The sequence below is a fragment of the Odocoileus virginianus genome, chromosome 15, assembly GCF_023699985.2.
Source record: "Odocoileus virginianus isolate 20LAN1187 ecotype Illinois chromosome 15, Ovbor_1.2, whole genome shotgun sequence".
NCBI lineage: Eukaryota > Metazoa > Chordata > Mammalia > Artiodactyla > Cervidae > Odocoileus > Odocoileus virginianus.
Window position 1 is genome coordinate 43,423,486 of NC_069688.1, and position 15,068 is coordinate 43,438,553.

Here is a 15,068-nt window from a genome sequence, read left to right on the forward strand (position 1 = left end):
GAAAAAATAAAGAACAAACAGATATGAACAATAACTGAAATGAAAATACACTGGAAGAAATCAAGAGCAAAATAAATGAGGCAAAAGAACAGATAAGTGAGCTGGAAGACAGGGTAGAAATCACTGCCACAGAACAAAATAAAAAATAAAAAAAGAATGAAAAGAAGTGAGGACCATTTAAGAGGCCTCTGGGACAATATTAAATGCAACAAAATCACACTAGAGGGGTCCAAGAAGGAGAAGAGAAAGAGAAAGTGCCTGAGAACATAGTTGAAAAAACAATAGCTGAAAACTTCCCTAACATGGGAAAGGAAACAGTCATCCAAGTCCAGGAAGCAGAGAGTCCCGGGCAGGATAAACCCAGAGGGACATGCTGAGACACATGGTAATCAAATCAATAAAATAAAGACAAATAAAAAATACTAAAAGCAACAAATAACATACAAGGGAACGCCAATAGGTTATTCAGCTGATTTCTTAGCAGAAACTGCAGGCAAGAAGGGAGTTGCATAATATGTAAAATGTAATGAAAGGGAAAAACCTAAGACTAAGAATATACTATCCAGGAAGGCTCTCACTCAAATTTGAAAGAGAAATCAAAATATTTACAGGCAAGCAAAAACTAAGAGAATTTAGCACCACCAGACCAGCTTTGCAACAAATGGTTCAGGAACTTCTCTAGGCAGAAAAGACAAGGTCCCAACTAGGAAAAAAAAAAAATTACAATTGGAAAAACTCATTGGTAAAGGCAAACATATAGTAAAGGTACAAAATCATACACATAAAAACATGATATCAAAACCATCAGTTGTGAGAAGAGGAGAGCACAAATGCTGGGTACTAGATATACATTTGAAATGAAAAGACCAGCAACTTAAACAATCTTGTTTATATACATATTGCTATATCAAAACCATATGGTAACCACAAACTGAAGAATAGATACATGCACAAAAGAAAAAAGAGTCCAAACACAAGACTAAATTTAGACATCAGATCACAAGAGAGACGATCACAAGATCACAGGAGAGAAGAAGAGCAAGGGAAGAAAAAAGACTTAAAAAGCAAATCCAAAATGTTTTAAATGTCAGTAAGAACATACATATTGATAATTATCTTAAGGGTAAATGGATTAAATGCTTCAACCAAAAGACACAGACAGGTTGAATGGATAAGAAAACAAGCCCTATATATATGCTGCACACAAAAGACCCACTTCAAACCTAGGGACATATACAATGAAAGTAAGAGGACGGCAAAGGGTATTACGTGCAAATGGAATTCAAAAGAGGCTAGAGTAGCAATACTCATATCTCACAAAATAAACTTTAAAATAAGAAGTTAGAGTACCAATTGGCTTAAAGGTCAACATTCTGAAAACTAAGATCATGACATCCGGTCCCATCACTTCATGGCAAATAGATGGGGACACAGTGGAAACAGTGGCTGACTTTATTTTGGGGGGCTCCAAAATCACTGCAGATGGTAATTGCAGCCATGAAAGATGCTTACTCCTTGGAAGGAAAGTTATCACCAACCTAGACAGCATATTAAAAAGCAGAGACATTACTTTGACAACAAAGGTCTGTCTAGTCAAGGCTATGGTTTTTCTAGTAGTCATGTGTGGATGTTAGAGTTGGACTGTAAACAAAGCTGAGCGCCAAAGAATTGATGCTTTTGAACTGTGCTGTTGGAGAAGACTCTTGACAGTCCCTTGGACTGCAAGGAGATCCAGCCAGTCCATCCTAAAGGAAATCAGTCCTGAGTGTTCATTGGAAGGACGGATGTTGAAGCTGAAACTCCAATACTTTGGCCACCTGATGCAAAAAGTTGACTCATTTGAAAAGACCCTGTGCTGGGAAAGATTGAAGGAAGGGGGAGAAGGGGACACAGAGGATGAGATGGTTAGATGGCATCACCAACTCAGTGGACACGAGTTTGGATAAACTCCGGGAGTTGCTGATGGACAGGAAGGCCTGGCGTGCTGCGGTTCATGGGGTCACAAAGAGTTGGACATGACTGAGCGACTGAACTTGTAACTCGTAACTCATATTACACAAAATAAACTTTAAAATAAAGACTGTTACAAGACACAAAGAAGGACACTACATAACGATCAAGGGATCAATTCAAGAAGAAGATGTAGCAATTGAAAATACACATGCACCTAACATAGGAGCACCTCAATATGGCAAATGCTAACAGCCATAAAAGGAGCAACTGACAGGAACACAATAATAGTGGGGGGAATTTAACACCCTGCTTTCATCAATGGACAGATCATACAGACAGAAAATCAAGAAGGAAACACAGGCCTTAAAAGACACAAGAGACCATATGTACTTAGTTGGTATTTATATAGCATTTCAAGCAGCAGAATACATATTCATCTAATGTACATGGAATATTCTCCAGGATGGTTCACATGCTGGGCCACAAAATAAGCCCCAGTAAATTTAAGAAATCTGAAATCATATTAAGCATCTTTTCCAACCACAGCACTATGAAATTAAAAATCACCAAAAGAAGAAAACTGTAAAAAACACAAATACATAAAGGCTAAACAATATGCTACTAGACAACCAGTGGATTACTGAAGATATCAAAGAAGAAAGTAAAAAATGCCTAGACACGAATGAAAACAAAAGCACAACCATTCAAAACCTATGGAACACAGCAAAAACAGTCACAAGAGGGAAGTTTATAGCAATACAAACTTTCCTCTGGAAACAAATCTCATATAAACAAACTCTAACTTTACAAGTAAAGCAACTAGAGAAAGAAGAACAAACACAAAGTTTATAGAAGGAAAGAAGTCGTAAATATCAAAACAGAAATAAATGAAATAGAGGTGAAGAAAACAATAGGAAAGATTGATAAAAGTAAAAGCTGGCTCTCTGAAAAGATAAATAAAATTGATAAGGTGTCAGCCAGATTCATCAAGAAAAAAGAGGGGGTCCAAATCAATAAGTCAGGAATGAAAACAGGCTAAATTACAACTTATAACACAGAAATACACAGGAACATAAGACAACTGTTAATGCAAGCAACTATATATGCCTACAAGATGAATAACCTAGAAGACATGAACAAATTCTTATAAGGGTACAGTATCCTAGGACTGGATCAGAAATAAACCGAAAAATATAAACAGTTCAATCACAAGCAGTGAGTTGAAATTGTGATTTAAAAACTCCCAACAAACAAAAGCTCAAGACCAGATAGCTTAACAGGCAAATTCTATCAAACATGAGAAAATCGAGTTAACATTCATCCTTCTGAAACTATTCCAAAAAATTGCTGAGAGGGGAATACTCCGAAACTCATTCTATTAGGTCAATATTACCCAATAACAAAATTTAAAAAAGATACCCACAAAAGAAAAAGAAACTTACAGGGCAATATCACTGATGAATATAGATGAAAAAATTCTCAACAAAATCCTAGCAAGCCAAATCAACAATACACTAAATGGATTATACACCATGATCACCATTATCCCAGGGATGCAAGGATTTTTTTATATCCATAAATCAATTAGTGTGATGTATCACATCAACACATTGAATAAAAACCATATGATCATCTCAACAGACGAAGAAAAAACTTTTGACAAAATTCAGCGTCCATTTATGATAAAAACTCTCCAGAGATTGGGCAGAGAGAATATACCTCAACATAATAAAGGCCAAATATGACAAACCTACAGCTAACTTTATACTCAATGGTGAAAAACAGGAAAGATTGTCTCTAAGTTCAGGAGCAAAACAAGGGTGCCCACTCTCACCACTTTTATTCAGCATAATTTTAGAAGTCCCCACCACAGCAGAGTAGAAAAATTAATAAAAGGAATCCAAAAAGAAGTAAAACTCTCCCTTTTTGCAGATGACTTACTATACATAGAAAATACTAAAGAGGCTACCAGAAAAATACTAGAGCTCTTCGATGAATTCAGCAAAGTTGCAGGACACAAAATTAATACACAGAAATCTATTGGATTTCTATATACTAACAATGGAAAATCAGAAAGAGAAATTAAAAATCCCATTTGCTTACACATCAAAAAGAATAAAATACCTAGAAATAAACCTAATTAAGTGGTCAAAATACCTGTACTTGAAAAACTATAAACTGATGAAAGTAACTGAAGATGACACAAACAGTTGGAAAAATATACCATGTTCTTACATTGGAAGAATAGGACTGTCAAAATAACTATACTACTCAAAGCAATCTACGGATTCAATGTAATCCCTATCAAATTACCAGTGGCATTTTTCACAGAACTAAAAAAAAATCTGAAAATTTGTATGGAGACACAAAAGACCCTGAATAGCCAAAGCAATCTTGAGATATAGAAATGGAGCTGGAGGAATGAAGTTCCCTGACCTCAGAATATACTACAAAGATATATTCATTTGTAGTATTAGAGGAGTTTCAGGAGGGAGAGGTTGATTTGTGGTATGTGTGGCAGAGGCCAGCACAATATTGTAGAGCAATTGTCCTCCAATAACTGTATTTTGTCCTATACTTCTCAATACTGTTGAATTATAAGCTTTGATAATAATTACAGTCATCAAAACAGCTTGATACTGCACATACACACATACAAAACAGAAATGCAGATCAATGGAATAGGATAAAGAGCTCAGAAGTAAAGCTATGCCATTATAGTCACTTAATCCTTGAAAAAGGAGGCAAGATGATACAATAGAAGAAAGATTGTCTCTCCAATTAATGGTTCTGGGAAAACTGGAAGCTAAAATAAAAAATGAAATTAGAATATTCTCTAATACCATACACAAAAATAAACTCAAACTAGAATCTAAATATAAGACCAGATACTATAAAACTCTTATAGGGAAACACAGGCATAACACTCTTGACGTAAAATGTAGCAATATCTTTTCCAACCTGTCCCCTAGAGTAATGGAAATAAAGACAAAAACAAATGGAATCTAATTAAACTCAAAAGCTTCTACACAGCAAAGGAAACCATAAACAAAATGAAAAGACAACCCAAAGAATGGGAGAAAGTATTTGCAAACAGTGAGACCAAGAAGGGATTAATCTTCAAAATTTACAAAGAGTATAGGCAGCTCGATATCAAAAAACAAACAACATAATCAAACACTGTGCAGAAGACCTAAATAGACATTTCTCCAAAGAAGACATGCAGATGACCAAGAGGCACATGAAAAGATATTCAACACTGCTAGGTATTAGAGAAATGCAAATCAAAACTATAATAAGGTGCCACCTCATGGTCAGAACGGTCATCATCAAAATTCTTTAAATGCTGGAGAGGGTGTGGAGAAAAGAAAATCCTCCTACGCTATTGGTGGGAATGCAAATTGGTTAGCCACTATGGAGAACAGTATGCAGATTCCTTAAAAAACTAAAAAGAGCTACTATATAATCCCACAATCCCACTCCTGGGCATGTATCCAAAGAAAACCATAATTAGAAAAGACACACGCACCCCAGTGTTCATTGCAGCATTACTTACAACACGCTGGACAGGGAAGCAAACTAAATGTCCATCTTCAGAGGCATGGATAAAGAAGATGTGGTACATATATACAATGGAATATAACTCAGCCATAAAAAAGAATGCAATAATCCCATTTACAGCAACATGGATGAACCTAGAGATTGTCATACTAAATGAAGTAAACTGGAAAAGGCAAATATCATATGATATCACTTATACGTGGAATCGAAAAAAAAATACGCAAATAAACTTATTTACAAAAATAGAAATTGACACAGTCTTCAAAAACAAACTTATTGTTACCAAATTGATAAATTGGGGTAGGGATAAATTAGGGAAGTGGGATTAACATATACACACTACTACATGTAAAACAGATAATCAACAAGATTTACTGTATAGCACAGGGAACCCTACTCAATATTTTGTAATAACCTAAATGGGAAAAGAATCTGAAAAATAATAGATAAATATATCTGAATAACTGAATCACTTTGCTATAGACCTGAAACTAACACAATATTGTAAAATCAATTATATTCCAATCTAAAATAAAAATTTTTTAATTAAAAAAACTGAATAAAAATAAAAACCAGAACTTGAAATCATAACTATCACTATATTGGTTTTAGGTCACAATTCTAAAAAAATGATATTTACAAAAGAAAAAAATACATGCATGTGAGCTGAATCACTTCAGTTGTGTCTGACTCTTTGCAATCTAATGGTCCATAGCCCACCAGGCTCATCTGTCCATGGGATTCTCCAGGGAAGAATACTGGAGTGGTTTGCCTTGCCATCCTCCTGGGTATCTTCCTGACCCAGGGATTGAACCCACATCTCTTAAGTATTCTGAATTGGCAGGTGGGTTTTTAACCACAAGGGCCACCTGGAAAGTCTCTAAAAAATGCATCAGTTCAGTTCAGTCACTCAGTCGTGTCCAACTCTTTCTAGTTTTTAATCTAAACAGTGAGTTCACCGTGTTGATGTTATTATGCTTCATAAAGTCATGTCAATTACTTATATGTATCAAGTATTGCATAACATTTTATTCAGAGCTTTTGTGAATCTTTTGATGTACAACATAGTTTGGCTTTGCTAAAAATTATAAGCTAAATTACATTATGCATGAGTGAACATAAAAAGCATGAATTTGGAGCCAGATAGATCTAGATTGGAATTTTCCTCGATTTTGATGATTGCTAGATTAAGCTGTATAATCTTGAGTGAGACATTTAGGATCTCTGAATATCAGTCTCTTTCAACAATATTTATTGTATGCCTGCTATGTGCTTGGACACCAGAGGTATAGTCATCAACAAAACAGGGACCACATCCAGGTACTGCAGAAGATATGGAGAAACGATTACACAGGAGCCTGGAATGGCTCACCAATAAGCTGACATACTTGGTGTGAGACCTATGTCAGAGCTCTCTTAGGTGAATTTCTGTGGAAATTATTTCATAGGCTTTTTCTAAATTGGCTGCTCTTCCAACACTTCTGGAAATATATCTAACACAGACCAGGACATTTTACATCCTAACATTAACATAAGTAGTTGATATAAGAAGCTGGCAATCTGCTCTTTTGTCAGTCTATCAAATTCCTCATGGTATGAGGTCAGGACAGCTACGGCACAAGGGACTAACTCTGTAGAGAAGCCTTTATTGTGACTTGCTCATATGCTAATAATCCCTGACTGCCTTACTTGTATGCTTTCCCCATTTATACTCTCAATCCCCAGTGTCACCCGAAAGAGAATTCCTTTCTCCCATCTTACTTTTATAGATATCAGGGTCAGAGTTCTCCCCCTTCCTACCTGCCTACCTTCACTTTCTCTTATTGCCACGTTCCCACTGAGTTCTTGGATACTCAAGCAGTCCTGGGGCTATGAGCATGTTGGTTTATCAGTTATCATCTATCCTGGGGGAATTTGTTGCTACTGTTGTTTAGTCGCTCAGTTATATCCAACTCTTTTGTGACCCTGTGGACCTAGCCCATCAGGCTCCTCTGTCCATGGAATTTCCCGGGCAAGAACACTGGAGTGGGTTGTCATTTCCTCCTCCAGAGGATCTTCCTGACCCAGGGATAACCCATCTCCTGCATTGGCAGGTGGATTCTTTACCACTGAGCCACCCAGGAAACCCATGTTGAAGTAATACTTGCTCCAAAAGGGCACATGGCCAGTTTGAGAGCAGAAAAGCTTTCTAACCTTACGTAAGAAGAACCTAAGAGAAAAATAAAGGGAAAAATCTAATAACAGCATGGTTACTCTCAATATAAAATTTGCATATATGATATTCACTGGAATGTAATGAGGAAAACCCTCATATTTACCAGAAAGGCAGTTTATGTGTCACACAAAGAACCCTCCTGAAACCAACAGTAAATTCTTATAAAAGGGGATTCATCTATTACTGATAAAGAAACATCAAGAAAATAATCATAAGATTCTCAACATCTGAAAAGTAGGGAGAAAAAGAGTAATAAAAAGTAAGTCAAAGATATTTGCCTAAGTCATAACTGGGAAATTTCCTACAACTGTGACCGAAGCAACAAAATGAGGCTTGAATATGTATTCAGACAGTTATTGTTGGAAAGTAACAGATAATTATTTAATTTCCTAAGAAAAGGGCATAAGAAAATATATTATAGAGCTTGGTCAACCCACAACTCAGGGGGTGACAGTGATCTTCCTGAAAGGGCATTCCTCATTCTCAAATACCTCAAAGGAAAATGAACCAGGTAATCAGGCCACAGGAGAGATTTTAAATATTAAAAGTTATTTTCAAGTGTCTGTTTTGCCTCTGGAAACATCTTTATCTAAAACAAGAAATCTTGCCCCATTCACCATCAAGACAAAGAACATAAGCAAAAACACTTCCCACCACAGTCAGTCTATCTCATTCCATTTTTTCTAAGTAGTTAAGGGAAAGATATACCCATTTGAATGCAGAGTTCCAAAGACTAGCAAGGAGAGGTAAGAAAGCCTTCCTCAGCGATCAATGTAAAGCAATAGAAAAAAGCAATAGAATGGGAAAGACTAGAGATCTCTTCAAGAAAATTAGAGATACCAAGGGAACATCTCATGCAAAGATGGGCACAATATAGTACAGAAACAGTATGGACCATACAGAAGCAGAAGATATTAAGAAGAGGTGGCAAGAATACACAGAAGAACTATACAAAAAAGACCTTCACAACCCAGATAATCATGATGGCGTGATCACTCACCTAGAGACAGACATCCTGGAATGTGAAGTCAAGTGGGCCTTAGGAAGCATTACTATGAACAAAGCTAGTGGCGGTGATGGGATTCCACTTGAGCTATTTCAAATCCTGAAAGATGATGCTCTGAAAGTGCTGCACTTAACATGCCAGCAATTTGGAAAACTCAGCAGGGGCCACAGGACTGGGAAAGGTCAGTTTTCACCAATCCCAAAGAAAGGCAATGCCAAAGAATGCTCAAACTACCACACAATTGCACTCATCTCACACACTAGCAAAGTAATGCTCAAAATTCTCCAAGCCAGGCTTCAACAATACATGAACCATGAACTTCCACAAGTTCAAGCTGGATTTAGAAAAGGCAGAGGGATCAGAGATCAAATTGCCAACATCCGCTGGATCATCGAAAAAGCAAGAGAGTTCCAGAAAAACATCTATTTCTGCTTTATTGACTATGCCAAAGCCTTTGATTGTGTGGATCACACTAAACTGTGGAAAATTCTGAAAGAGAGGGGAATACCAGACCACCTGACCTGCCTCTTGAGAAATCTGTATGCAGGTCAAGAAGCAACAGTTAGAACTGGACATGGAACAACAGACTGCTTCCAAATAGGAAAAGGAGTACATCAAGGCTATATGTTGTCACCCTGCTTATTTAACTTCTATACAGAGTATGTCATGAGAAATGCTGGGCTGGATGAAGCACAAGCTGGAATCAAGATTACTGGGAGAAATATCAATAACCTCAGATATGCAGATGATACAACCCTTATGGAAGAAAGTGAAGAAAAGATAAAGAGCCTCTTGATGAAAGTGAAAAAGGAGTGTGAAAAAGTTGGCTTAAAGCTCAACATTCAGAAAACTAAGATCATGGCATCTGGTCCCATCATTTCATGGCAAATAGATGGGGACACAGTGCAAAAAGTGACAGACTTTATTTTTTTGAGCTCCAAAATCACTGCAGATGGTGACTGCAGACATGAAATTGACAGACGCTTACTCCTTGGAAGGAAAGTTATGACCAACCTAGACAGCATATTAAAAAGCAGAGACATTACTTTGACAACAAAGGTCCATCTAATCAAGGCTATGGTTTTTTCCAGTTGTCATGTATGGATATGAGACTTGGACTATAAAGAAAGCTGAGCACCAAAGAATTGATGTTTTTTAACTACGGTGTTGGAGAAGACTCTTGAGAGTCCCTTGGACTGCAAGGAGATCCAGCCTGTCCATCTTAAAGGAAATCAGTCCTGAGTGTTCATTGGAAGGACTGATGTTGAAGATGAAACTCCAATACTTTGGCCACCTGATGCAAAGAGCTGACTCATTTGAAAAGACCCTCATGCTGGGAAAGATTGAAGGAATGAGGAGAAGGGGACGACAGAGGATGAGATGGTTAGATGGCATCACCAACTCAATGAATATGAGTTTGAGTAAACTCTGGAAGTTGGTGATGGACAGGTAGGCCTGGCATGCCTCAGTCCATGGGGTCGCAAAAAGTCAGACACGACTAAGCAACTTAACTAAACTGAACTGAATGATTTCCAATGAATGGGATTAGGAAATCTTAGAACTATTGGGCTACTAGCTCTACCTTTGTGACATACCTTCACAGAGCAGATCACCGAAAGTTCATCTATCTTAACTTTAATTTCTTTCTCCTATTGAGATAAATGAGGCTCTGAGCACAAACAAAAGTCAAAGTTCTGGAAAGCATAGGATCCAGACAACATACACAGCACTATCAAGAAACTGAGATGTATTTCAACCTGTATGAAATTTACTTTATGAACTCCTTACTCTAGCACTAAATATCTTCTTGCAAATGATGCTTTGCTCCAACCTCTGCATTCTTTATTCTCCATAATTAAATAAACCCCTGAAAATGCTCCTTTAATTGGTATAGTACTTCATTCCTTTTGCTATTTTCACAAGTTCCAATGGTGCCTTGTGTAGAGTGATTCACACTATTTCTGCCAAGTATAATTTTCCATTAGGATGAGGAAGAAAGACTATTTACAGCTGCACAGTGTATGGCTCAATAGCACTGGAAAACAAAAGTCAGGTCACAGATCCCTTTCTCAAAGGCAAATACAGATCAGTTCCTACTTTTGATTCAGGCAGCGAGCCAAACCCAGAATAAGAGAAGCCATATGTATGTGTTTGAGGGAAAGTTGCCTACATAAGTAGGGATTTTCCCCAAATAATGAAGTTAACTTTTTTTATGGCTCTTGGAGGACGATGGAAATGTAATGGTCAGACTGCACATCTTTAAAAATGTTTTCTCAAATACTCCAAGGTAATTTTTTAAAAAGAAACAGCATGATAAAAAGGTCACAGTCTTCATCAAGACTGATGAATACAAAAAGGGCAGCAATGGTATTTAAAGGTTTGCCAGTTTCTCTACACTCAAACGCAGATGAAACTTGTTCCCAGATATTTTTATCCACGTCCAAAAGAAGAAATATCTCTGACTAAATAGGAGCCTAGAGAACTGCCCACTCTCGTGCCCTTTTTTATTTTAATTTATGCTTAAAGATCATAAAAAAGAGTGAGTGATTCTAGTATTACTATCAGAAACCCTCTTTTAGATACATGGTTCTCAACAGGGAGCAATTTGGTCCCAAAGGAACACTTGGCACGTCTAGCGACATTCTTGATGGTCACAACTAGAGTGGGGGAAGTAATTGTGGCATCTAATAAATAGAGGCTAGGAATGCTGCAAAACCCTACATGGCACAGGACAGCCCTTGACAAGAAAGAATTAGGGCCCAAACTCTTAAGGGCATAGAATAAGAAACGCTGTGGTAGATCAGAATCCGCTGGATCAGCCCAGTCTGTGAGGAAGCACAATCTTACTGATTTCTGATCTTGGAGATCCTTATTGTAAGCAGCCATGTGGAGCCATGTTCCCTTGGTGTGGATGCATTCAATTGGTGGGACTTCTGTCCTTATTTCTAAGCTGTGTGGTCCTCTTTGTAAGCAGTTATTTGGAAACCAATGCCCTGCTCCTTCCTTCTAGCAGACCTGGCTTTCAGAAAGGCACAAAGGGAAGATAGAACTATATTTGCTGATGTTATTTGGCTTTTCCAGCCCACAAAGAATACTCTAAATGAAAAGAAATGACATTTGGAATTTACTTCTACCTCAAGGCCAAGTAGTATGTTTGACAATGACTATAAACAAAAAATACATTTCAAAAACAGTTTGGATACATAAATTCCACTTCATAGCATACAATTACATGTATGAATTCCCAAATTGATATATTTAATCAAGGAAATGATTTACATAGCATATAACAAAAACCAAAAATAGGTTTATATTTTCTTCTATTTTAAAACATTATACACATACACACTCTCTCTTAAAAAAATATCAGTACAAATGGTAATTTTTTTTTCTTGAAAAGAAAAAAAATGTTCTGGTATAATATATCACATTAACTTTGGTAAGTAATGGTGAAAATAGGGTTGGTGTATATTTTTTGTCTCTCTGTAACCATCTTCCTTAGCAAAATAGTAGGTTGGAAACTTTTTGTTGGTTTGCCAATTATTCATTTGAAGTTTTACTGGTCCATGAAACTCCAGTGTCGGGAATGACTGTTCTAGTCCAGCCAACAACCAACAATTCACAACCAAATAATCAGGGTCTTTGCTTAAGCAATTTTAATGGTGAGGAATGTCGTATTTGGCCAGTCCAACTAGAAAGCTGTTTATTTGAGGTGAAACGTAACGTGTGTAATCATCTACTTGCAATTTCTTGGCTCTAGTTCTACCCTTCAGGCCACAGCAAACTAGGAAAATTCTACTTCTACAAGACAGCAATGATGGTCATCATATCCATCCCGAACTTTGTCCTCTCTAAGCCTGGCATGTGACACAGCTCAGAGTTCCTCTCACCATTCTGGTCATTCTCTCTGTAAAACAACTTCCAGTTTCTATACAACTGAGCAACATAAGCTTTGGCTGAAAAAAGTTGAATAGTGCTATCATTTTTCTGTTTCCGATATTTCACTCATATTGTTCAGCTTTAGGACAAATTAGATTTGTTGGCAGGCTTTAGTAGTATCGATACATGAAACTGTAATCAAATCAAATCATAGATATTGAAATAAATTCTTGTTTTAACCCACATGCCCCCCTACTGTGTATATATCCAGTTGGTGGGGTTTCTCTTTGATTTAAAGTTAGAATTTTTTTGTAACTTATCTTTCCTAATTTTTATCTTGTTATTGTCAGCATGTTGTTCCACTCTGATGAGATTCTTAAAAATATTTTCCTTATAAAATATTTCAAACATATGAAAAAATCAGAGAGACTAATGTAATAAAAAACCATGTGCTCAAATTCAGAAATAATAAATATTAACATTATAGCATATTTTCCTTGGTTATTATTTCTTTTTTCATAAAACCAAACATTAAATGTAGTTACAGACCAACTGATGGCCATGAAATCACAGCTCCTTCCCTCCTCTGTGAAACCACTATCATGAACGTGCTATATATCCTTCTCATCCCAGATTTGCATACCTAAGTCTACATTTACAGATAGCTATAGACCATATGTATGTACATAAACTTTAAACATATGTTATCATACAATATAAATCATCCTCTAACTTATTTATTGAAAATGTCTTTTTTTATCGGAGTTGAAGTATAGTTGCTTTATACTACTGTGTCAGTTTCCGCTACACAGCAAACTGAATCAGCCATATGTACACATAGATCTCCTCTTTTTTTGGATATCCTTCCCTTGATGTCTCCACAGAGCACCAAGAGGAGTTCCCCGTGCTCTAGAGCAGGTTCTCATTAGTTATTGATTTTATATATCGGAGCGTATATATGTCAGTCTCAGGCTCCCAGTTCATCCCACCCATCCCCCTATTTATCTGCATGGACCAAAAAAAATGAGAGAATACTCAAATCACTAAAATAAGAAACGAAAGAAGGTAAGTAACTACTGACCTTACAGAATTAAAAAAGGTCATAAGGTAATACCATTACCAATGTATGCCAACAAATTACATATCTTGGATGAAATGGAAAAGTTCCTAGAAAGACACAAACTACCCAAACTGATTAAAAGAAAAATAGAAAGTTTGAATACACTTACAACAAGAAATTGAATAATAAAAAAATTCCCACAAAGAAAATCCCAGAAGAGATAACTTCAGTCACTAATTCTACCAAATGTTAAAGGAAAATTTAACACCAAACTTTCTCAAACTCTTTCAAAAAATAGAAAAGGAACATGTTCCAACTCATTCTATGAGGTCATATTAGCCTGAACCCAAAATCAGATATTACAAGAAAAGAAAACTATAGACCAATATATTTTCTGACTGCAGGCATAAAAATCTTCCATAAATACTAACAAACTAAATCCAGCAACATATAAAATATATACTGTGACCAATTGTGATTCATTCCAAGAATACAAAGTTGGCTCAATATGTGAACATTAATACACCATACTAATAGAATAAAAGATAAAAATATTATCATTTCTACAGATGCAAAAAGATACTTGACAAAATCCAATATGCTTTATTATAAAAAAACACTCAATAAACTAGGAATAGAAGAGAGCTTCCTCAACCAGGTAAAAGATATCTGTGAAAGGTTCACAGCTAACTTCACTGTTAGAGATACTGAAAGTCTTTCTCCTAAAATTAGGAGCAAGACAAAGATGTCTGCTCTTGCTACACTTATTCAGCATTGTACGGGAGGCTATAGTAAGAGAAATTAGACAACAAGAAAAAATAAAAGGCATCCAGACTGGCAGGAATACATGAATTTCACTAACAAGACAAATAACCCAATGAAAATATGGGCAAAGAAATTAAACATTTCTCCAAAGAAGATGTAGAAAAAAACTATTAGGGAAAAGCAAGTCAAACCACAATGAGATACTACTGTCCACCTACTAGTGTGATTATAATAAAGAAAAAAAAAGGCTATACAGTAAGCGCAGGTGAAGATGTGGAAACTCTCATGTACTGCTGATGGGAATGAAAAAAAATGCAGTTGCTTTCAAAAACAGTTTGGTAATTCTTTAAGAAGTTCAATATAGTTACTTTATAACTCTGCAACTCCACGCATAGGTATATATCTAAAAAAGATGAAAGCATACAATTTTATAAAAACTTGTATCCAAATGTATATAGTAGCCAAATGCTTCATTAAAGCCAAAAAGTAGCAACAACCCAAATGTTCAGCTGATAAATAGAATATGATATATCCATACAATGGAATATTATTCAGCTCTAAAAGTAATAAAGTACTGATACACGCTACATGAAAGAAGTTGGAAGACACTATGCTACATGAAAGAAGCC

At 36.2% G+C, this 15,068-nt stretch overlaps 1 long non-coding RNA gene across 1 annotated transcript in view; it reads right to left on the reverse strand.

Annotated features, from left to right (window-relative positions):
• Nucleotides 1-15,068, reverse strand: part of LOC139038476 (uncharacterized) — a 181,262-nt gene that overhangs the window by 22,062 nt on the left and 144,132 nt on the right. The window lies entirely within an intron of this gene.